Source organism: Sycon ciliatum, chromosome 11 (genome assembly GCF_964019385.1).
Source record: "Sycon ciliatum chromosome 11, ocSycCili1.1, whole genome shotgun sequence".
Taxonomy (NCBI): domain Eukaryota; kingdom Metazoa; phylum Porifera; class Calcarea; order Leucosolenida; family Sycettidae; genus Sycon; species Sycon ciliatum.
The window spans coordinates 6,251,004-6,276,364 of record NC_088653.1 but is presented as its reverse complement, the minus strand read 5'-3'; the positions used below and the strand labels follow the sequence as shown (position 1 = coordinate 6,276,364).

General features: G+C 49.6%; 1 protein-coding gene across 1 annotated transcript in view; it reads left to right on the top strand.

Moving 5' to 3' along the window:
• Nucleotides 1-1,193: 1,193 nt before the first annotated feature.
• The window catches only part of LOC135826967 (uncharacterized), an 86,903-nt gene continuing 62,735 nt past the window's right edge, over nt 1,194-25,361 (top strand). The window contains exons 1-2 of the mRNA XM_065339494.1: nt 1,194-1,286; nt 23,234-23,332. The gene's annotated coding sequence lies outside the window, so the exon portion shown is untranslated. The remainder of the gene's footprint in view (nt 1,287-23,233; nt 23,333-25,361) is intronic.

Sequence of the window (25,361 nt, the reverse complement as noted above, 5' to 3'; positions counted from 1 at the left end):
AGCCACAACTTAGTCCGAAACAGCTCTAAAAGATTTGTGAGCTCCTATACGCTACGAGTTTCTAGAAAATACCACCTTGGACCTTAGACTACTACGCACCTGTGATCTGTGTGTGTGTGTGTGTGCGTGTGGGTGTGTGTGTATGTGTATGTGTGTGTGTGTGTGTGTGTGTGTGTGTGTGTATGTGTGTGTGTGTGTGTGTGTGTGTGTGTGTGTGTGTGTGTGTGTGTGTGCGTGTGTGTGTGTGTGTGTGTGTGCGTGTGTGTGTGTGTGTGTGTGTGTGTGTGTGTGTGTGTGTGTGCGTGTGTGTGTGTGTGTGTGTGTGTGCGTGTGTGTGTGTGCTTGTGTGTATAGTGTGTGTGTGTGCGTGTGTGTGCGTGTGTGTGTGTGTGCGTGTGTGTATAGTGTGTGTGTGTGTGTGTGTGTATAGTGTGAGGGTGTGTGTGTATAGTACGTGTGTGTGTGTTTGGCTGTTCGTGTGTGCGTGTGTGTGTGTGTGTGTGTGGCTGTTCGTGTGTGCGTGTGTGTGTGTGTGCGCATGCGTGCTTGTGTGTACGATTTAGGATACCTGCTGGGCGTATGCAGTCAATGTACGGTGTACCTGAACTTTTTTCCTCCCATTGAGCAACACTCCGTGGCCGTGCTGCCACCCTTATTTCACATTTGCTCTGTAGTGCTCCTGCTCATTTTTTTCTATTTTCGTATTTTTCTGTTTGACGCGCATGAGCAGTGCTGAGGCCGAGACCCCTGGTCGGTTTAGCTGCTCTTGCCCCGCCTCCACTGCTTCGGCTGCCATCGCTATGCGCATCTGTGTGTGTTTGTGCCGGCGTTTGCACCATGATGGTTTGTGGTTATCTAGTAACAAAGTGTGTGTGTGTTTGTGTGTGTGTGTGTTTGTGTGTGTGTGTTATCCCATCACTAGTTGCTGTGTCTAACGTACCTGTTCTTTACCATTGCTTCTGCGATGAGCAGGTCTGAGATCTAGGATCTGAGGTGCCTGTGTGTTTGTGTGTTTTTGGATGTGTGTGTGTTTGTGTGCGTGTGTGTGTGTGTGTGTGTGTGTGTGTGTGTGTGTGTGCATGCATGCATGAGTGTGTGTGTGCGTGCAAGGGTGCGTGTGCATCAACATGTGTATGAATGTGGGTATGTGTGTACATGTCTTGTCTTTAATTTGCTGCTACTTCCAGCCTGGGGACACACCATTACATGTTGCAGCATATAATGGTCATGTTTCCACAGTGGAATATCTTCTCACTTCTGGACATTCGTTGGAACCAAGGAATAATGTAAGTCAGATTATCCCTGATGCATGATCGTTTTCATGAGCAGAAAGAAGAATTACGCAGTTGAATACTTTTTTGCGAGTTCAAATTTCTATCTTCCATTCTTGACTTCAGATGTTGTTGACTGCTAGCAGATGGGCTTGGGTGGTATCTTGTTGGGTGGTGGAGGTGATGTTGGCATGCAGTGTAGTGTCGTCTGCGAATAAGGCTCGGTCAGCACCGGCTGGTACGTGGTCCTTGCAGTCGTTCACGTATATGAGGAAGAGAGTCGGACCCAGAATACTGCCCTGGGGGACTCCAGTCTGAATTGAGAGCCTTGAGGATGTCTGGCCACAAATGACCACTTGAAGGTAGCGTTCAATGAGATAGCTGCTGAGCCACTGGTGCAGCTGCCCACGCAAGCCGTATACATTGTACTTGTGTAGCACACCGGGGTGTGATACGCGATCAAACGTGCCGGCTATGTCAATGGTGAGTATGCGTGCTGCGCCTTTCTTCCCGGCTGTATGCAGCCATTGGTTGTGGAGGCTGGAGAGGAGGTCGGCTGCACTATGGCCATGGCGAAATCCAAACTGTCTTGTGGAGAAGACGTCGTTCTACTCGAGGAAATTAGTTATTGTTCTGTTGATGATTGTCTCCATCACTTTGGACAGAATACACAAGAGCGAAACTGGATGGTAATTGGAGCGTAGAGACTTTGATTTCCGTTTGAATATAGGGACTATGTTGGCAATATTCCATGTCTTGGGCTGTATCACAGTTTGGAAGCATTGTGTGAACAGTGTAGAAAGAGGTTGTTCCAGTTCAGCAGAGCAGGTTATCTCTCAGGTATCTCCATGCACGTCATTTCCTCACTGTGGCAGCAGTGCACACAGGGATCCACCAAAGAGGGTCGAATGCACAGGTTTTCAGGGTATTAGAGGGGATGAATAACTTCATACCCTCCAGGATCCTCTTTGAGATGCCAGTGCATGACAGGTCTGGATCAATCCAAGCAACAGCTGCCCAATTGGTGGTTCTGACCAAGTGACGGAGCCTGGCCCAATCTGCATGCTGATACCTCTGTAGTATCCCTGTCTTATGCCGAGCTAGTCGTGGTTACTGACGCTGATTCCAGGTATGGCATTTTCTTTCCTGTCTTCCTTCAGTCTCCCTGTTCTCTTCAGTCTTCCTTTATGCGAGTGTGTGATATCCAGTTTAGTTTGGTAGGCGTCTGATCATAGTGAGCCACATTTTACCTATTTAACCTGGTGAGAGAAGTGTGTGAGAAACCCCTTTTACACTCCAGGTGTGTACCGGAGTAATTTCCCACGATGCAATGCATTTTTTTGAAATTTTGAATTTCCTGGCAGTTTGAGCCCGCGATGTTTAGAAATTTGGCTGTCTTTCACGTCCTGTTTGGAGGACCATTCTTTCCCTGACCCCGAGAGATCGTGTGAACCTGGTGTGCTTTTACTTCTATGTTATGATTTGTTATCAGTTCATTTCTTCTGTCTTTTTTTTTTTTTTTTTTTTTTTTTTACTACAAAGCACTGGCCAGCAACATAAAAGGGGAGGTAGACAAAAGTGGACAAGCGAACTTTGACAACACAGAGGAGCGTGGCATGCGTGCCGATGAGGTAGGTCAACCTCCCCCGACCTAGTGGTCTCGGGTTCAACAGTTGGTCTACGCATCAGGAAGGGGAAATGGACAGAGAAAGGGAGAATGAGCATGAGGAGCTTCCCAGGAGAGGAAGAGTGAGAGAGAGAGAGAGAGAGACAGAAAATGATAATAATAGAGACAACCGGTTATTCTCAGTGCTGGTGGACTTCAGTGGCCCATAGCCAATTGGTCTGGCGGAGGTGATGGTAGGCCTTGGTCTTGAATGTCGGCAATTTCTTGAGAGTTGGGCGTTCGGCGAGGATTGGGGCAGGCAGTGTGTTCCAGCTCTCCAGGACAAAGTATGGGAAGGAGCGGCGGATTAACTCTGGACTGGAGGCTGGCAGAGGAGTTGCGAGTTGGAAAGAGTGGCCACCGAGGGACTGGCGTTGCCGGCGCGTCCGGGGTGCAGCGTTAACTCTTGCTGGGGGAGGTACCATGTTGGTGAGCAGAGCTGGACCTGGTATGCATTGCAGCTTATACAGGTAGCACAGCCCGTAAACATGCCTTCGGATTGCCAGGCTGGGGAACAATGAGGGGCCAATAACCTTCATGGCTCGACGCTGGACCAGGTCCAGCTGATGGAGGTGACAATGTGCCGCACTTGCCCAGACGAGAGGGGCGTACTCCATTATAGGCCGTACAAATCCTTTGTACACAGTTAGGCGCCCTGCACTGTCCAGGATCCGAGATGCCTTTCGGAGCAGGCCGAGTCGCTGGTTGGCTCTAACGGCAAGGGAACGGATGTGGGCCCGGAAGGAGAGAGTACTGTCAAATAACACTCCTAGCAGCTTGAGCTGAGGGCTCTCAGGCACCTGCATGCCATCAAATGTGAGCTGTGGGACATCCAGGGATGGTCTGTGGCGGTCAAGGAGTATTGCCTGAGATTTTGATGGCTCGAACTTTATCTTCCATTGGGCACCCCAAGTCTGCAGGCGGTCAATAGATGCTTGGAGGCTATTGCAAGCAGCAGCGATGGTATCTGGGTTTCTGATTAGGGCATAGAGTGTTGTATCGTCCGCATAGACAGCTAGACTGGAGCCTGGGGCTAAACACTGTTCTGCATCGTTTACATATAACAGGAAAAGAGTGGGACCTAGGAGGCTACCCTGGGGCACTCCAGCCTTGATCGGGAACAATGGGGAGGACTGACCGCCAACAACTACAGTCAGTTTTCGGTCATGGAGATACGACCTTAGCCAAGCCAGGAGTTGGCCGTGGATGCCACATTGCTGTGCCTTTGCAAGGACACCTGGGTGGGAAACCTTGTCGAATGCCCCGGCAATATCAACTGCCAGGGCATGCACAAGACCGCCGCCAGCCAGGGTGGTGGCCCAGGAATGCTGGAGAGCCGTCAGTAGGTCACTTGTGCCCAGTCCACGTCGGAAGCCAAACTGGGACGAGGAGAAGAGTTGATGGGTTTCCAGGTGGTTCACAAGCTGCCGATTGATGATACCTTCCATGATCTTAGAGATGATCGTCAGGAGAGATATAGGCCGGTAGTTCTTCATCATGGATTTGGGTCCTTTCTTGTGCACTGGAACGACACGGGCAATTTTCCATGATTGGGGCTGGACTCCATTTGCAAAACACAGGCGAAACAATCTAGCCAGCGGATGTGCTAGTTCAGCTGCACACTCCTTGAGTACTCGTCCTGGGATCTCATCTGGACCAGTGGATTTGGATGTGTTGAGACGCTTCAGGCACTGTTGGACTTCAGAGACGCGGAAGCGGATGCGCTGCAGGCCCGGAGTGGTAGTGCGGGGTGTTGCTGGTAACTCAGCATTGTCGATGTCATTATCCCCAAGGCTACATTTTTCAGCAAAGAATCTAGCAAGGCACTCGCTCTTGGCTTTCGATGTACTGTGCTCGTGCCCGTCAGCATCAGTGAGTGTTGGCACGTCTGTAGTCCTACCCAGACCGGCGGCGCGCTTGACATTCCTCCACCAGTCCTTGTCTCTCATGGAACCACGTGTGAGACGCTCGCGGACTGTCTGCTCTTCAGCTTGTTGTGCACGATGTTGGGTTGTAATAGATTGAGTGACAGTTGTCATGAACGACTGCTCCAGGCATTCGCTGGGCCCCTGGTGACGCCAGGCCTTCCATGCTTTCTCTTTGGCACGTTGAGCCTCAGTGCATTCTGGTGTCCACCAGCTCGGATCGGACGGCCTTGTTTCCAGCATCTTGTGGGGAATAAACTGCAGCATCCCAGACACGATGTGCCTAGTAACAAGGCTGCATGCTTCCTCTGGGTCCTCCGGAAACTCAGCTGCCCAGGCAATGCGACGGTAGTGGGCACGCAGTCTGTTCCAGTCGGCTTGGCCATATCGCCACACACGCCTCCGTGTGCTGGGCTCATTTCCTAGCGGGGCTTGAGCGAGCACAGCGTGGACAACACAATGGTCTGACCTTCCTATCGGCGGCGAGATACCGGTGGTCACAGTACCAGTGAAGTCAGAGAGCACTAAGTCCAGGGTGTTGAGACCTCGGGTTGGTTCTTGGACATGCTGCATGAGGCTGTGGGCAGCGCTTAGTTCCTCCATGTACTCCCCTGCACGGGTGGTCTTAGAGCTGCCGAGCCAAGCCGTGTTGTGGACATTGAAGTCTCCGACCAGCATGGTGTGGGTGCCGTGTTTTCTGACGCTATCCAGGATGCCATCGAGGTGCTCAAGTGTTGAGATATCAGTGTCTGAGGCGGATCCTGGCCTGTATACAGCACCCAGCACTATCTTACCATGATGGGCAGACTGCACTGTGAGCCAAGTTACTTCGTGAACAGATGAGTCGTACTGATCTAGATGATGGTACGCCAATGGGCTGCGTATCCAGATTGCTATGCCACCACCATGTTCAGTCCTGTCACGCCGGAGTGGGCCGGAGTACCCTGGGATGGCTGACTCGTGAAGGGAGAATTTCTCTGCGGTGATCTTGGTTTCAGTAACAACAGCGATATCAGCTTTGGAGGATACAAGCGCGTGTTGAAACTCTCCAAATTTGGACATGATTCCACCAGCATTTGTAAGGAGGATTTTCATTGTTGCTTGCTTGCAGTATCTGCGCTGCTGCTTTTGTTGTTGCTTGCAGTATCTGCGCTGCTGCTTTTGTTGCTACCTACGCTTTGCAGTGGATTGGGCAGGGATGGGGATGTCTCTGGCGTGTCAGTTGGTGGGCAGCCAGGCTGAGCTGACCCTGGTACTGTCTTGTGAGTGTCAGATGTGTGGAAGGTCCACCTCCTGCAATAAAGTGGCCTTGGCCAGAAGTTGGCAGCCAGCAGGATATGCAGGGAGCTGGCATCCACAAACGCTCTTGCAGACATGCAGCCGCTAGCATTGACATGCATGCTACAGGTGTGGAGCACTACTGGTGTGTCGGAGTTGACGGCCCTGCTACGCAAATCAACAAATTCGCGTAACCGGTCTTCAGTTGTCTCCCTGCTGAGGTTACCAACATATACGACAGCTCTCTTCGCTCTGTGGGGCTCATCTGCAATTAGTTTCCATGCATCGTCGGAGATGGGCTGCACCACCTTTGTGCTCTTGTTGCGCTTTCGTCTCCGTGGCTGCTGAAAACCGTCATCCGCGTCACTCTCGCTCACGCTGTCCACATTGTGGCCAGGGCTGGCTGCTGGGCGAGCATCATTTTCAAATTCAGTACGGGGCGCATCGGATGCTGGACCTTGGTTCAGCGCGCTGCTGTAGCTGGTAGATCTGCTCGTTCTCGCACTCATGCTACACTGCCTGCAGGCTGTGCGGGGGTCAGTACGGGTACGGTCAGGGTTCGTAGTACGTCCTGGCTGGCATGGCTGAGGAGCTTTCGCCGCGGCAATGGCGGATTCTTTGAGAGAAGCTACCTCCTCCTTCAGCTCAGATACTTGTCTGGATAGCTCATCGAACCTATTGTTCAGGCGATCCTCGCGATCGGCGGCCTCGGAGACAAGTGCGGCCAGACTTTTTAGCACTGCCCATACATCCGACTCGATACTAGGCAGGGAGCCCAACATTTTCGTCTCAGATTCAGTCAAGGCTGATACACGAGAGTTAGTTCTCGTGGTAGCTCCGGGCATGGCAAGTTTCCGACACTACTCTACTTCTAATCACTGATCTAGTCTACTTCCAGTCCGGCCTGATGCCGGCTGGGCTGCAAAAAAGGGGAAAAAAGGAGAGCCCGAAAAACGTGTCTACTCTTAACGTTATCATTTCCGATATAATTTGCCATCTTCCGGTTGACGCTGGGTACATAACTCTTCGCTAATTTTTGAAAATCACGAGGGCGTGATTATCTGTAGGAAGGGAAGGTGTAGTATCCCTGGCCGGCTAATACGGAAGTAATACGGGACTAATACGGAACTTTACCTGATGTATATTTTGTGTATCTCCGTTTGTAAGCGTACGGCGTCTGTTGCATAAAAGCTGTTGCGCATTGCTGATTTCATTAGATTATTAAGATTGTATAGAAACGACAAAGCTAACTCGAAGAAGAAGTAGTCAACCTCTAGGTGTGCGCCGGAGAGAAAGTCATTTATTTGCCGCTTCTTCTTTTACTAATAATTATATCCCAGGTGTGTACCTGAGAGAAGTAGAATAAAACTAACTCTTGTTGATTGCACCGCGCCTACCACTCGGCTACCTGTTACACTTCCATACTGTTCTAGATATGGGAGGCTCGCGTGATGCATGGATCTGGAAGTCGGCAAGTAGACAGGCATGGTCAGATTTGCCAAGAGGTGGCAAAGCAGAAACCAATGATTCTACGGGTAGGTCGGTCATCATCTGGTCCAGTGTGTTGCAGCCGTGCTGTGGTTGGTCGACTAGGCTAGCTGTTCAACACCGTGCATGTAGCACCTGTCCTCTGCATGCTCGACACCTCTAGTTGTTATGCTACTGTGGAGCCACACTTGGTGATGTACATTGAAGTCCCAGCAACTATCACAGCAGAGTTGCGGCAAAAATGGCACAAAACTGACCAGGAGTACTGAGACATTCGGCGACTTGACTCCTGGCTCCAACACTTCTCCAAGGTGCAGAAACCAACAACCTTCCAACTTGGAAGGCTCAGTTTCGAAAAGGTCCAAGAGGGGAAGGCAAGCGCAACGAAGAAGAGCACGAGCTACGCGCCACGGGAACAAAGAATGCCAAATGTTACTGGATTATGACGAAACTAGTAAGACTATTGGACATACCGGCCTTACTACAACTCGAAAAAACCACCCAACTTGGGAGGCTCAAGTTTATGTGGAAAACAATGAAAAGGGAAGCTAAGCGAAGACGAATTGTGACAAACCGAAACGTCAACATTCTACTGAACTTCACTACACTGTGTCCTTTAAGTATGATAGGCTAATTATGTGCAGTAACAAGTTGTTCCACACGACGTACGTTTCGCCGTATAGGTTATGGCGGCTCATAAGGTGTGCAAAGTTGAACTCGGATGGTGAGCCAATTAAATTATGGTGATAAAGGAGAAGGACAACATGTTATGAGTTATGACTAACTATCCACCAACGTAACCAGATCTTATACAGTCAGCGAGTGTGACAAAATGGTGGTTGGTGGACAGTTAGTCATGACTCTTACATTTTTTTGTCCTTCTCCTTTTCAACCAAAATTTAATTGGCTCACCATCCGAGTTCATAATTCATTGTATTTGCTCTTGCTCTTATATCACCTGAGGAGAAGGTACGGAAGTTTACTCGCGAAACCATTAGTTTTCAGAACGTTGTTGAAGAGCCCGAGGTGTTTCCTATCAACATTTTTCCTTAGCTTCATTAGCCTGGAAAAGGATAATAAGTTACTTGCGTCACCTCAAACGTGCTCGTAAGTCCAATGTCTTGAAGAGATCTGGTATATGTTTCCAAGATGGCTATTCGAGGATCGCAGCATCTCGGCTTCCTCCGGAATCCCTCTCAAATGCTGGACTCCAGGTGTCATTGTGTGATCTGCAGGCGCTTTGTCCGCCCGGGCACAAACCACTCTGGCTCGCCCCATCCAACAGTGTGGCCATCGCCTAATCGGTGAGGGACCCTACCTTTGCCTCCTGTACAATATGCATTGTCCAGATGCACATCGCTTTCTGCAGAGGATGTTGCCACCCCAGCAGCCCCAATCCCAAACAGTCCACTCCACCCGTAGTGCGTTTCAAAGATGTAACGCCCACGCACACCAACTGGCAAAATGAACTTCCAGTCACTTCCCAATACAACCTGTGTCGAGCCTACCCTCGCTCAGTTTTCCCCGTCTGGAACCAGCTGCCCGCCAGAGTCTTCTCTGGTCCATTTTGCAACAAGAACTTGCAACATTTCATAGTTGCAGCCAACCGCTGTTTGAAGAACAACGGATGATCGTGGGTGCATGATCATCTCTGGGTATCAGCATCATATCTGCCTCACCCCATGATTTTCAAATTCCGCTCCATGTACTCATTCCAATAACGTGTTTCCTTATTTTCTCTCCTTCTCCTCGTAACACTCTCTGTCTTATCCTTCCCTTCCTTCTAATGTACTGTCTCTTCTACTAACATTTAGTGTCATGTACCTGTCACTTCTTTAATTTTTTCTTCTTCTTTTTTTTGGTGCGTTTTATGTCCCCATAATGTCGAGACCTCAGGTCGGCTGAGGCCAGAAAGCCTCACCATTACTATGCTCCCACTATGCAATTTTTTTGTCTTTGCCCAAGAGCCATGATCAATGTGGAAAAATGAAAAAGGAAAGAAAAACCTCCCTTGCCTAGGCATTCACAGAACGCTTGGAGCACTCTGCTTTCTGTACAAGCTCCATTGTTCAACTGGCCCAGATATGCTCCTCGCCCGTCTTCCACCCCGAGCTACCAACACATCAAGCCATAGCACCCAACTGCATTCATCACACCAGTTTCAGCTCGCCCCCACTCTTCCCCTCAGAGAACGGAATGATGTACTTTCATCCTTCCCTCAGCATATTGTGGAGGTCTGGAACCAGCTCCCGCAGTGTGTTCTTCTGAACCCGTGAACAAGGAAAGCATTGCAGATGTTCAAAGATGGACAGGCTACGAACTAAAGGCAAAAGACGAAAATGCTCTAACTCTGTTCCCTCTTCCATTCACTTCTAGACTCTCTCATATTTTACCTACTTTCCCCTTAGTACCCCCCTCCCCCCCCCCCCAGTTCATGGGAGCACTCTTTGAGCACTCGGTCAGGGATGTTGTCCGGACCGGACGCCTTGCCAACGTCGAGCTGGTTCAGGAGGCGTTTCACTGTTTGCAGGCGGAAGTGGATTCGGGTAAGTGGGGTGACCCCGGGTTCGCGAGCATGAGGGAGATCCCCCCCCCCCCCCCCCCCCGGCCCAAGTCATCATCTCCAAGGCTACGTTTATTGGCGAAATAGGGACCAAGGTAGTTCACTTTGGCAGCATTCATATGGAGTTGTCGACCAGCGTCATCCACCAGGCATGGTATATGCGAGCCGTGACTGGCGCCAGCAGCAAATTTCAGCACTGACCACCATTGCTTGTCTCTAAGGCCTTCGCGTGACAGTTTCCGACAAACTCTCAGTTCCCAGGGTGTGCAAGCTCGCACATTCGCGAGGATAGCATCTTCTACTGAGCTCATAAAGCAAGCCTTGTGGGCTTCGCTGACAATATTGCATCTCCAGGTCTTCCATGCCTTGTCTTTAGCGTTAATTGCTGTGGTGCACAAAGGAGTCCACCATTTGGGGTCTGCTGGGCGGGTAACAAGCTGCTTGTCGGTGATAAATTTCTGCATCCCGCTGGAGATGACGTCACTCAGCTTTCTGCAGGACTCTTCAGGGTCGTCAGTCGCAATGGTGGACCAGTCAGAAGCGCCCCCAATCTGCCTGATTGTAGCGCCAGACAGTCCTGGAGGTAGCTTGCTGAGCATCAGGGGTGAGCTAGAAGTCGGCAAGAACAACCCCATGGTCAGTGCAACCAAGTGGCGCTTTGACAGTGGTGTCTATAGGAACGGGCGTGTTGGAGAGGATGAGGTCCAGGGTGTTCAGACCCCTAGTCGGCTGCAAGACATGCTGGTGGAGTTGAAGCTCAGCACACAGTTCTTCCAAGGCCTCTCCAGCTACAGTTGTTTTGGTGCTGCAGAGCCAAGTCTCTTGATGGACATTAAAATCCCCAGCTAGCACCATGTGAGTGCCGTGAGTGCGGGCCATGTATAGTGCAGGTCCAAGATACTCAATCAGACAGGTGTCGTTGTCCGCACAGGATCCAGGCTGAAACAAGGCACCGATAACAACAGATTGTTGCGTAGAAAGACTCACTGCGAGCCGGAGGACTTCGTGGTCATCAGTGGGAATGGTCGAGGTGCCCCACTGGGAGGCCGGACTTCACCCATACAGCAATGCCGCTGCCAGATGCATCCCGGTCACGTTGGATGGGAAGCTAGTATCCTGGAAATATCGTCTCAGAGGCTACAGTCTTGGCCGAGAAGTTCGTTTCTGTGATAACTGCTATGTCAACGTTATTGTTGAGCAGTGCATGCTGGCACGCTTCCAGCTTGTTGGTGAGATCAAATGTGTTGGTCACTAGCCAGCGGAGCAGCGGAGCTGCACTGATCAATGGGGGTGGGGGGGGGGGGGCGCTAGCTAATGCCGTACCGTCTCTGTCAGCCTCGTCAGCACCATCAGTTGTAGGGGCATCTCTCGCAGCGCTGGCAGGGTGTTGTCGGTTGGGCTTCGCACGGTATAGAGGCCTTGGCCAGAAGTCCGGAGTTATCTCGAGGCTCAGGTCTGTGGAACCTATACATAGCTGACACCTTTCCTGTCTGCGTTGTGTGGATGCTGCCGATATGAACACTGGCCGTTGATCCCCTTGCCTCGAACTTGGGTAGCAATGAAGCCGAGATCCTATGTCCAGCAAGCTGCCCCTCCCTTTCCTCCACCCGTGCCATTCCGTATGTCTCATTGCCGCCTTGCTACTTTGTGCCGTCAAAATAACGATGTATGTGTTTTGTAAAAACAGTATGATAATAAAGCGCACGCATCCGCCAAAATGTGCCGTTCAGTGTTGTTCCGCTTGATGCGCTTGAGTCTCGTCGTCGTCGTGGTCGTCCTCCTATATGTAATTCACCGTCTACTGTTGAATCATCCTCTTCCGGTGTAGATATGCCAACTTGCTTCTCATCATTCACATGTGTGGGGCTGGAGTCAACCCAGAGAAATGTAAAAGTTGGAGAAAGGCCCACCGAAAAACCAACCAAACTGTGAAAGGATCCATCAGCGTCACAGGAAGCCAAGTGAGAAGACGTACTGGAGAGGACCGACTTACAATGACAATAGAAGTGATAACCAAAGTGGGTGTTGGACAACGTGGAAGACCGCGTAATTAAACCAGAACTTTGAGACTAGAGAAGCTAGAGTGAGAAGCTCCACGAAGAATCATACTGGAGGAGATGCAGCTGAAGGGACAATGAACTCCACCAGGCCATGAGATGGGTACTGTGATGTCACGCAGAGGAGATATGACAGGACACTTCAGGGGACAACAAAGAAATGAGCCCAGAGTGGTACTTCATCTATCTAAAGCCATCTGTCCACGTATGCTAATTGTCGGGAGTTGTACTGTAATGACGTTTGCTCAGTACTGTCACGTTGTACAGGTTCATTGCATTCGGTTGTGTTAGAAGCGTTGTACAAACTTAAGTTTGATCCTATGCTTTGTTTCCAGAAAGAAAATGTATTGTCTGTACAATTGTTTGATGCTATTCCTCGTCGATGTGTGAATAATGCTACACAATTTCTTCACTACGCTGTTGTTGTTATGTTGAGTCCGAAGAAGGTCAACTGACGACATATTCTCCAGACATTACAACGGACAACGGGAACAAGTTATTGGGAACAACATTTATGATAGAGGACGAGACAAGAGACCAAGACGAACGAAACGACTACATTGATGAAGAGTGAGAAAAGCGAGATTATTGAAGAGAGCGAGATTATTGAAGAGAGAGAGATCGACTCAGAAACAACAACATGGGTAGCTATGGCAAACATGGGCGCGCAAGTAGCTACCCAGGCCGATGGAACGAAAGGTGAGTATGACGTAGTACGGGTGCATGCAGGCCAGCCAGCTAAGGAATGGTTGTAGGTAAGATTGTACGGGAGGAGGCACCTAACAGTTATATTATATCTCCTTCTAAAACTTGACATATTTCTACCCTGTCACGAGAGTTGTATCTCAGTACATTTACGCTATACGTTGTACTTCGAAGTAGTATTTTTCATTTCAGCCATTCCCTGTATAATCCTGGAGAGAAAAGGAAGAAAACGGCTTGATACCTCATGTGAAATGTCTTCTGGAATGGATGGGTTAATTGCACAGATTTACGCGAACTTGGCTTTGTTTTAGAAACAAATGAGAAAAAGGACACATCAAGTTAATGACCTCCTAAGCGTCATCGAAATCGTCATCGAAATTGTCGCAGTTTGACTTTTGATATAAACGGGGTATATACTCACCAGCAGCCGTACCACAGGTAAGGAATCAGACATAGACGATAGTCATAAGTATAGGGTGATAGCAAAGTGTTGTTTTTTCACGGCTGGCGTAGCGAAAGAGTGTAAAAACGTATTTTTCACTCACAATTTTTCTGTCGTGCTCTGCTCCTCTTCCACTGCGCAACTCTCCCCCACCTGCCATCGTGGTCTTGTATTCCTCGTATAGTTTTTTGACGTCCAGGGATCTAAGTGATAAATTATGCCGTCTACTCGCAGCCAAGGAACCGCGGCTCCTGTAGCTCATCCTGAGCCTGCCAGGACCGCCAGACGACGCACAGCCACCACCTCCGCCACCTCACCTGCCCCACCAACACCAAGCTCGGCAGGTGAGGAGATGCCGTCTTGGTTCGCCTCCGCATTTACCAACCTTTCATCACAAATCAAGGGAGTGCAGGAGGAGGCCATGGCGGCCCGCGCTGAGGTGGCAAAACTCAAAGCAGCGCAGTCTCTAACAAACCAACTAAACCAGTCCCCAAAGCCGAAACTCAAGTCACCAGGGCTGCAGGCCCAGTTCGCCACCAATGAAACTGTGTTCCAAAAGGTGGATGCCACCATATCGGTGCTCCCGGACTCCGCAACCGAGGCCAAGGAACTCCTGACTAAGCACGAAGCACGAAATCTGCAAAAGGCAGAAGCAACTGAAAATAGCAGATTCGTTCGACTCGGAGACTGGGAGAGTCTATGAGGAGGGCAGGGTGGGTGACAGCCTCGCTGACGACAAAAGGATGGCGGACGCGGCCTCCACTGCTCGTCGACTCAGGCAACTGCAGCCCAGGGAGCGTTTCTAACCTGAGACTGAGAGGCCATACCCAAGCAGAAATTGTCGTGCCCCCAGTTTTGGCAACAACTCTCAATTTGAGCGGAGGCCATCGGGCCATGGACCGTTTGCCAACGGTGGCCGAACCCCTGTCACAAGAGTTGTATCTCAATACATTTACGCTATACGTTGTACTTCGAAGTAGTATTTTTCATTTCAGCCATTCCCTGTATAATCCTGGAGAGGAAGGGAAGAAAACGGCTTGATACCTCATGTAAAAACTTCTTCTGGAATGGATTGGTTAATTGCACAGATTTACGCGAACTTGGCTGTGTTTTAGAAAAAAATGAGAAAAAGGACACATCAAGTTAATGACCTCCTAAGCGTCATCGAAATTGTCATCGAAATTGTCGCAGTTTGACTTTTGATATAAACGGGGCATATACTCACCAGCAGCCGTACCACAGGTAAGGAATCAGACATAGACAATAGTCATCAGTATAGGGTGACAGCAAAGTGTTGTTTTTTTCACGGCTGAGCGTAGCGAAAGAGTGTAAAAACGTATTTTTCACTCACCATTTTTCTGTCGTGCTCTGCTCCTCTTCCACTGCGCAACTCTCCCCCACCTGCCATCGTGGTCTTGTATTCCTCGTACAGTTTTTTGACATCCAGAGATCTAAGTGATAAATTATGCCGTCTACTCGCAGCCAAGGAACCGCGGCTCCTGTAGCTCATCCTGAGCCTGCCAGGATCGCCAGACGACGCCCAACCGCCACCTCCACCACCTCACCTGCCCCGCCAACACCAAGCTCGGCAGGTGAGGAGATGCCGCCGTTGTTCGCCTCCGCATTTACCAACCTGTCATCACAAATCAAGGGAGTGCAGGAGGAGGCCATGGCGGCCCGCGCTGAGGTGGCAAACTCAAAGCAGCGCAGTCCCTAACAAGCCAACTAAACCAGGCCCCAAAGCCGAAACTCAAGTCACCAGGGCTGCAGGCCCAGTTCGCCACCAATGAAACTGTGTTCCAAAAGGTGGATGCCGCCATATCGGTGCTCCCGGACTCCGCACCCGAGGCCAAGGAACTCCTGACGCAGAGGGTAAGCGCGAAATCTGCAAAAGGCAGAAGCAAATGAAAATAGCAGATTTGTTCGACTCGGAGACTGGGAGAGTTTATGAGGAGGGCAGGGTGGGTGACAGCCTCGCTGACGACAAAAGGATGGCGGACGCGGCCTCCACTGCTCGTCGACTCAGGCAACTGCAGCCCAGGGAGCGTTTCCAACCTGAGACTGAGAGGTCATACCCAAGTAGAAATTGTCGTGCCCCCAGTTTTGGCAACAACTCTCAATTTGAGCGGAGGCCATCGGGCCACGGACCGTTTGCCAACGGTGGCCGAACCCCTGGAAGCGGCCCACGTTGCTGGAACTGCCAACAGTTGGGTCACGTCAGCAGGCATTGCCCCGAGTTTGGCTGAGGGAGTAGTCACCAACCACACTGGACTCAGCAACCACAACCCACTGCCGGAGCTCGTCCTGGAATGGACATAGCATGAGTGCCCGGACCCGCTGGAGTATGACGAGATAAGTGCTTGTGACAATAACGTTCATGTGCGGTTATAACACTGCATTGCATTTTGGCAAAATATTGATTTTGTTTTACGTATTATTCGATATGGCTATTTTTTTGTTTTGTCTCCCCCCCCCCCCACCCCAGTCCCGGACATGTAACCTAAAGTCTTCTAATGATCATTCCAGTTTTGTGTCTGACCAAATCCGTATGCTGTTACGTTCGGGGGCAGTCGAGATGGTGGAGGAAAACGCTACCCATGTAATTTGTCCGTTGGACGTGTTTCCCAAGGGCAACGGAAAATTGAGGCTGATTATAGACCTCCGCTTCCTCAATAAGCATTTGGCAGACTCCCATTTTAGAGTTGAGGACCTGAGACTCATCCCGAAACTCTTCGATCCGGGTTGTCTCCTGTTCACTTTTGATCTGAAGGATGGCTACCATCACGTCTCTATTGCCCCAGAACATAGGAAGTTCCTATGTTTTCAATGGCAGTTCCGGGATCAGGCTCGGTTTTTTGTATTTGCCGCACTTCTGTTTGGCCTTAAGCCCGCCCCATTTGTGTTCACAAAAGTGCTGCGGCCTTTGGTCACCCATTTGCGTGACCAAGGCATACGTATTTCCCTGTATCTGGATGACGGAACTGGAGCCGCAAACTCCGCAGAGGAGAAGCAGCGGGTCGCCCAACTTGTGAGGTCAGATTTGGAAAAATGCGGTCTTGTCATTAACAAGCAAAAGAGTAATTTTCAACCCCAGCAGGTGGTCTCGGCCTTGGGTCATGTCCTGGACACAGCCAACAACAGCATTCATGTCACCCCAAACCGCGTATCCAAATTTAAACTGCTGCTAGCTGAGATTATGTCTTACCCCACTGTGGTCCCCGCACGCTTGCTTGCCAAACTAACGGGGTCGCTCAGCTCTATGTGACTTGCTCTGGGCTGCGTGGTGCGCTTGCAGACAAGAAGCTTGCATGCATGTCTGGGCCCAACCCAAGAAGAGGGCTGGGAGATAGCTATCCCACTTGAGCATGCTGCCAAGGCTGAATAACGTTTTTGGCAATCTGAATTTGATCATTTTCACGGGAGACCCATCTGGCCTGCTGGGCCCCGCACGCTGCAATTGGTATTCACGGATGCTAGTGACTCCGGGTGGGGTGGTTTCAGCCTGATGAACGGGGTTGAAATTGCAAGGAGCAAGTGGCCCTGGACCATGTCAGCCGCACACACCAGCTCCATATTGAGGGAGCTGCTTGCTGCCCGCTTTGCCCTAATCTTTTTAGTGTCTCGATTGTCTGGCCATGCAATTTGTCTTAATGCCGACAACCAGAACGTGGTGTCCATTTTGTGTAACGGTAGCCGTAACCCAACGCTGCACCAAGAAGCTGTTGACATTTTCCGTTTCTGTCAATGTGAACACATTGAACTGTTTGCACAGTGGATCCCCCGGGGTGAAAATACCACGGCTGACTATCTCTGACGGATTCTAGACATGGATGACTGGGCTATTTCGGCTGTATTGTTTGTTTATTTTGATAAGAAGTGGGGGCCCCATACTGTCGATAGATTTGCGAGTCATTTGTCCCATCAACTCCCTACTTTCAACTCCCTTTGGTGGTCCCCAGGTTCGTCGGGTGTTGACTGTTTCACATGGGAGGGTGAAAGCAATTTGTGTCTCCCCCCCCACCTCGCTTGTTAAGCAAATTGTTTCATTTCCTCAGAGCTATACCGTGTCATGCCACTGTTGTTTTACCTCACTGGCCATCAGCACCATGGTGGCCGTTCTGGCGCGCAAGTGGGCTTGCAACACCGTTCACCGTTACCCGAGAAACCTTTCAGCCCGGTTTCGGCTCATTTCGGGATGCATCCCAACCGGTCTGTCTTTTTGGACAGGAACCACCACCATTCCGCTTTCATGCAGTCCGGTTTTGTTCTCTCAGAAACTGTGCTCATTAGGGGTCTTGCAACACGGCCTCAGTTAGAAGTTTTGGTTACCTCCCTTGTGCTGTCCGTCGCCCGCCATTACGTTGCCTTAATTGTTGTCTCTTAGTGTCTTTTCTTGCGCTTGCTGCCTATGCTGTTCTGTCCCTGCTCATTTTTAGTATAGGGCATTTTTTCTGCGTGAATTGCCTATTCAATGAACTTACACATACCCATGTGGATTGAGACACCCGAGGGGCAGGGACGACGAGGGAGGGAGAAGCCCGATGGGCGGTAATGTCACGTGGCAGAGGTCCATTGCATTCGGCTGCATAAGAACCATTGTATATACATAAGTTAACATCATACTCCCCATGCTAGAGTATAGAGTAGACACACACGCGTGCAGGACGCGACACACCAAAAGATAAGAGAGTGTGTTTGGAAGAATGGGAATGTCGGGCAGAGTAGCTGGCCTCAATTGCGTGCGCGTTAACGAATCGTGTGTTTCAAAAATATGTAGAGTGTAGTGTAAGACACTGACGAAACAGAAGTTGCCCATCCTTCTCAGTGCTATTTGCTTATTGTCGATTTGTAAACCGTACCTTGCAGTCCATGTCTTCCCTTGTCATCATCATAAGAGTATAGTTTTGTCTCTCTCCTTCTATTGCTCAGGAACACAGAGGCGGAAAGAGGCTGGTCCTCAAGTACGCGAAACTGTTCATAATAATAATAATAGTGTAAGAGTAAGAAATGCTATGAGGATGGTGGGTGAGAATTTGAAAGCTGACTGCAGGCAAGGAAACTGGAAAGACAGCAAGCTCTGTTGTGTGCACAGGAAATCTGCTCATGCGCAGAGCGTGGGCATGTAATGTCTATGATACACAGCAGTATCTAGAGAGAGCAAGATCGTGCACACACGTAAGGAGGGTCATGCAACTCGTTATAAAGGCCAACAGCGAAGCAATGGTACATGACTGTTAACAACGGGTAACTCCTACGTCAACCGAACATTCAACATTCTACTCCCTATGCTAGAGTATAGAGTAGACACACAAGCGTGCAGGACGCGACACACCGAAAGACAAGAGAGTGAGTTTGGAAGAATGGGAATGTCGGGCAGAGTAGCTCAATTGAGTGCGCGTTAACGAATCATGTGGTCGGCCTACCGAGGGCAGGAGCTCTATATGACCAAGTGGGTCGGCCTGCACTGAGCAGGAGCGGTTTGTGACCCATGCGAGTTGGTGGGTCGGCCTGCGTTGAGCAGGAGCGGTTTATGATCCATGCGAGTTTAATAGAGGTGCGTGAGAGGCCAGTTAAGGAGGAGTGCCCATGCCGACATTCCCATTAGGGCCAGAGGAGATAGCGGGTGATAACAGCACATATAGATGGTAAGTATGTATTGCACAAGAGCGTTGTTCTAGAGGCATAAAGTCAGACTGATATTGTGGAGTAGGATCGACAGAGAACGCTATCTGCATCCTATTGAATCTTGAATTGAATCTCTTTGCACTTACTCAGTGATTGGCTGGACCAGGGTGTCAGGCCGCTCTGCAGCTGTGGGAGCAAAGGTCCTGAAGGCATCCATCTTGTTCCGGGACAGGGCATCAGCGATGGTATTGGACATGCCTGGCAGGAGCGATGCTCGGACTAGGAAATTGTGCATCACACAAATTGAGTACAGGGTGCGGATGAGTGCCACGACTGCAGGAGACCGGCTCGTGCCCGTCTTCAGGCACTCCACGGCAGCTTGGTTGCCGCACTGAAACTCCACACGCAGCCGCAGCCACTCGATCCCCCATGTTGCGCAGGCCGCGACAATGGCGAAGAGCTCCTTGTAGGTAATGCTTAGTTCCAGTTGCTGCGAAGACCAGTCACCTCTGAACCAGCGACCATTGAAGAAGGCTCCAAATCCAATGGTGCCACTTGCGTCGGTTTGCAACTGGAGGTCATCCACTTCTCTAGCAGTAACAATGACTTTCCGTTCCATGTTGCCAGAGTCAGGTGCCACCAGCTCAGGTCACCCTTGGCTGAGGCTGAGAGGCGCAGCATTCGGTGAGATGACATCTCAGATGTGGCTTTGTCAAGGTCTTACAAGCGGCGTAAGAATGCACGGGCGGCAGGAATTGCTCCGGAAGTGAACGAGAGGTGGCCCAGGAGTGAGGCGTGTTCGCGTTTGAGAATGCAACCCTTGTCGAGGGTGGTAGAGACTAAACGACGTAGGGCCAGAAGCTTGGACCGAGGCAGACGCACTTCCAAGCGATCGGTGTCCAGCTCCAAACCGAGGAAGGTGAGGACAGTGGAAGGGCCCTCAACTTTCTCTGTGGCGACAGGTACGTTCACGAACTGGAACAAGTCCAAGATGATGGCCTTGTGCTTGGCCACCAGGGAGGAGCTTGGTAGGCAGATGTCGAGGAAGTCATCGAGGTAATGCATTACGTCGGGCAAGGAGCCGACATGGACAAGGACCCAGTTGATAGCCGTTGCCAGCCAGTTGAAGATGAATCGTCCGGGAGGAGGTCCTCGAAATCAATAAGCTCGCCGCGTTCAATTCGCCCGCAAAGGTTATCAGGTACAGAGAGTGACGGATGAGCAGCCGGCAGATGGCCCAATGCATGAACAGAGCTTGAGTTGACAGGCGGCACGACGGCTGCAGCATATTTCAACTGCTCTACTCGCTCCATCAGGGGCTGGAGGACCTGGCCGACTGCCTGAGAAACAGCCGAAGCAAGTACATCGGGGGCCACACTCAAGGCAGCGGCAGAAGAAACTGACGGCGCAATGTTGAAGACGACAGAGGCCTTGGAGGAAGGCCTCAATCGCGCATTACTGCCTGCAGCCGAGGGGAAAGACAGACAATGTACTAGTAGGGTCTTAGAGGGAGCCTGTGCCGGTGAGGCGGGACTAGCAACGCCGGCCTAGGGTCTCGGCGTTAGCGCTATCCAGCGCACCATGGACGGGATTACGAAACACATGTAAATAGACAAGTGAGCGGGATGAGCTTATTGTGGATATATGGGGTGTTACAGCGAGTATGTAGTATGGGGTGTTACAGCGAGTATGTAGTATGGGGTGTTACAATGAGTATGTAGCCCAATACCAGCGGCTTTGTCTTAGGTGCTGATGCACCTTGCCCTTGAACGACTGGAGGGCCGTCAGGCGTAGCAGGGACTGCAGCACATTTGGGGGCAAGTTGTTCCACTCATCAATGATGCTGTGGGGGAAGCAGCGTCGCACGTAATCAGGAGAGAAAGCCGGGAGGACGTTCTGTAGCTGAGACTTGTGGCGCACCGAGTGATCGGATCAAGTTTGAGGACATGTTGGTGGAGAAAGCTGTGGGGGGGGGGGGGGGGGTGGGGGAGGGGGGGGGACCAGCCACGTTATTTGCGGTGGCCCTGCCAGACACATCAGTTTGTACATATAGCTGAGGGTGGTGACCAATCTCCTTGCTGCCAAACTCTGGAGGAGGACATCAGGGCCAAGAATGTGGAGGGCGCGTCTCTGCACTCGATCGAGAAGGCGCAGATGGCCTGAAGCGGCTCCCATCCATACCAATGGCGCATACTCTAGGACTGGCCTCTGCAGATGGTTTGTTTACCAGCACCATCGAGTACGCGAGCAGCTTTGCGCAGGAAGCCCAGGCGAGAATTCGCTTTGAGTGCTGTGTCGTGGAGGTGGGTCTTGAAGGAGAGGCCCGAGTCAAAATGTGATGCCGAGGTTTACTTCCAATAGCTCAGACACAGTGTGATCTCCAAACGTGAGTTCAATGATAGGCCACCTGTGCCGCTGATGGGCTATCGTCATGAGCTGTGACTTTGTGGGATCAAACCTGATCCGGCACTTCTTGCCCCAGTCATTGAGCGCATCCAGGGTAGCTTGTAAGCTTTTCTTACTGTTTGGGAGCATTTCGGGTGATCCAACACAGGTGTAGACCGTTGTATCATCGGCGAAGGTGGCCAGTGAACCTCCAGGATGTAGGCACTGCTCCGTGAAAGTGGATTGTGAGCAACACAGACTCACGCACAATCATATCAGGAAAATATTTAAAAAGTTTTTTAAAAAGTGTTCACCCAAAGAAGCACTACTAACCACCTCCTGCTACTAACACATTAACAAATCATGTAAACATTCCTTATTGGAGGATATAACTTCCCAATCCTTGAAAAAGGCCAATAAACTGGCAAAATGTGTAAACATGGTACACTCGTGCATGCAGTGCACGTCATTTTTTTTGAAGATTCTGATAGTTACCGGTTATAAGTCGAATCCCGGTTGTAAGTCGACCCCCACCCTTTCTCCTTCTATTTTAAGTCGTAAAAGGTCGACTTACAACCGGAAAAATACGGTAATTGTTTCGGTCATAAAATACCCATCATCAGAAATGATAATAGCAACAAGGACATCAAGAATGAATATGGGCATGGTCACCACTGGGAAAGGTTTGATAATGAACAGTGCTGTGGGGAGATAATATTCATACATGCATGAACTGTGGAGAGAGAGAAAAGAGGTTGAGGAAACATCAGAAACAAACACAAAACTGCTACAGCAAAAGCATGATACGTGACAACTGTAAAACATTCCACATGCACCAAGCAGAACATGTGCGTGTATTATGTACATCTATGAACTCGGATGGAGAGCCAAGGATTATTAAATAATAAATTTTATGCAAAGCAAAAAGGGCCAAGACACTACAAGTTACACTATAATGTCCACCAGCACCACCAGTTACTAAACAATCAGCTCATGTGATAACATTGCACGACACTGACCGCCGGCACTGACGTTCTACAACTAACTGGCTAGTAATGTTATCGCATGAGCTGATTGTTTAGTAACTGATTGTGTTAGTGGGCATTATAGGGTAACTTGTAGTTTCTTGGTCCTTTTTACTTTTTATAAATATGTACATGTGCACATAATTGCGGGTGCTGGCAACAGCAGTTTATGGAAGTAGACAAATAATTCACTATCCGAGAGAAGCAAGTACTGGGCCAGTAATTTGTATCAGGAATGCCTTTACAGGAGGTTCAATCCTGCGTTGGCTTATATTCTCAGGCCCATGTCCCGAATTTTTATCGCTTTGCGTATCCTCCTCCGCCTGGCCCGATGCGACTCAATTGCAAGGACGCGAACCTCCATAAATGCTGAGTCACCAGATGGCAGTACCTCCCTGCTATGGTGAAGCCAGAAGGGCACATACTTTGGTACTCTCAGACATGGTCTCTTTTGACGCATGACATTTCCTGATTACTAGTAGTAGTACTCTGTTCAGAACCTGAACAAACTGTTAGGTCCCCATCTTCTGCATACTGTTTCTTAGCACAACCTTTCTCTTGCTTGTCTGCACCCAGTACACAAAGCTTGACGAGTTCCTGCATACCAGATGCTTGTGCACCAGTATTGGTCATAGGCACTCAGGCCTTTTTATCTAAATTGTAGCTCTCTCCCTTGCTCACTCTCACTCTCCCTCTCTTTCTTTTGCCGTGATCAATCATGTAGTCGTTCGTTTCTCTGTCCCTTCCCTTGTTGTTTTCCCAAAACAAAATATCTTCAACGTTCTCACCTCTCCCTACTCCAGGCTCAAGAAACACCATTGCACAACGCCTGTGGACACGGCAAGCCGGAGGTTCTAGAATTTCTGCTTCGAGCGGGTTCAGATCTTCTCGCCTTGAGAAATGTAAGTCACACTTTTAGTTAAATTGGCATCGTGGAAATAACAATCATGATATGCCGATGAATAGAATCAAGTGCGCACTCGTATCATAAACATTGCATGCAAACATGTTTTATCTTAAAGGGGAACTCCACGGAAAATGAAACTTTCGTATCCTGTAGTCTCGGGTGCTGACTCGAATGGCCTTGGTCCGAAGTGTCTACGGCAAAGGGTTCTTGAGATATTGGCAAAAACGGGGGCCGCGCCGTGACGTCATGCGGCCATTTGGCTATGTCATCCCGGCCTAACTACGTCATTGTGGCATGGTCTGAATCTAGGTGCACTCTTTTAGTATTCAATTTCAAGGAAAGATGAGCTATTCCGAACAATTCTTTGTACCCAGCAATGAAGGCAGCGATGCTGAGGTCAGTGAAGACCACCATCAACCCACCGCCGCGTATGGTTGGGGCAGGGAGCCCAGATACTCTGCTAAAGAGCTGCCATCGCGTGTTACAAATGTTGAGGAAGAAGATGCCTCAGCAGCTGCGTTCGACAGAAGAAGACCAGTAGCTTGGCCACCAGACTCTCGATTCGTTTGGGACTCCGACTGGTGCGAGTGTGGACAAAGCCATGCCCAGCCCGCGGGAATTATTTTTCTGGTAGGATGCTGCCGTCGCTGTCGGCCCAAGGTTTCTTGCGTAGCGGACTTCGCAGTTAACGAGATCGTAACCTTGCATTAGGCTGTACCCACCACTGCTCTTCGAAATTATCTCGACATGCAGAAGCCGCCAATGCCAGTGACAGAAGAGTCTGAAATTAGGTAAGCCTCAATTAGTTTGTCTTGACTTGCCTTGTGAGGATCGCGCACCAATATGATACGATAATATTTTTTGGAGAAAATTTATTATTGTCAGGTGCACTACAGTAGGCGTCGCACAAGAAAAAAATGTACTGGTAGTTATACCAAATTTCATGCATCACACGAACAAATTCTCTTTGCTCCGAGTATGTCTTGACTTGCCTTGTGAGGGTCGATGCGCGTAATGTTTTGCGTGTAACTTACTTATTGTTGTCAGGCATGGCACGAAAAACGGTGTACCATAGTGCTAGTAGTTATCACAATCATGTTTTCATGTGATAACTACTATGTGTGTGTGTCGTGACTCAAACACATCAATTTTGTGTTTCATTATCCCTGGGATTGGTACAAGATCTGCAAAGTATGGTAGTGTTCTGTTGGTGAAGAGAGCACTGCACACAGTTTATGAGCACGATGCGTGCATTTGATCACACCCGAACCCATACTTTATCGTTTCACGCGATAGGCTTTGTCAATACACCCGTTCTCTAGTATACCATGTCATGCAACGTACCAGCGTGGGGTCAAGAAAGCGTACACCAAAATATTGCACAAATTCTGGCAGGAGAGTAAGATATCAGTACTTTCTGACCAAGACATCTCTGTACTAGTAGGTAATCGAACGTGTCCTAATCAGAATTCATCCCCCAGATCCCGTTGAATTCAATTTGAAATCAGCAATTATTGGAAATTCTACAAGAACCTCCATCTTTGCACCAGTGGACACTAAATTATTATGGCGCGCGCACTGAATGTGCAGGTAGGTACCGGTAGGTGTAATTCAGTGCATATGTAGAGTAAATGAGTATTGGACTATAGTATAGTCATTGTCGCGAAATGACTTGTAATTATTCTTTTATTCCTCGCGATATATCACCAGGCAAAGAGAACAAGAGTAGAATTACCTCTCAGATTGGCAAGAAGAAGAAGAAGAAGAAGAACCAAAACATTTATCTGTTCAAACTGTTCCTTCTCCAATATCACTCAAAAAAATCTATCCCGAACTAAAACTTATGTGGCAATATTTTCCACGTTCAAGAAATCGGGTAAAATACGTGTCACAACTTACAAGTGAAACCGCAGTGATTCACCGGCACAAATACATGGTATGCACAGTACAGAAATACAATATTCATTACTCAGACTGACACTCCCAGCAGAAAGGAAAAAAAATATGCAAGTAAGAAAGGAACA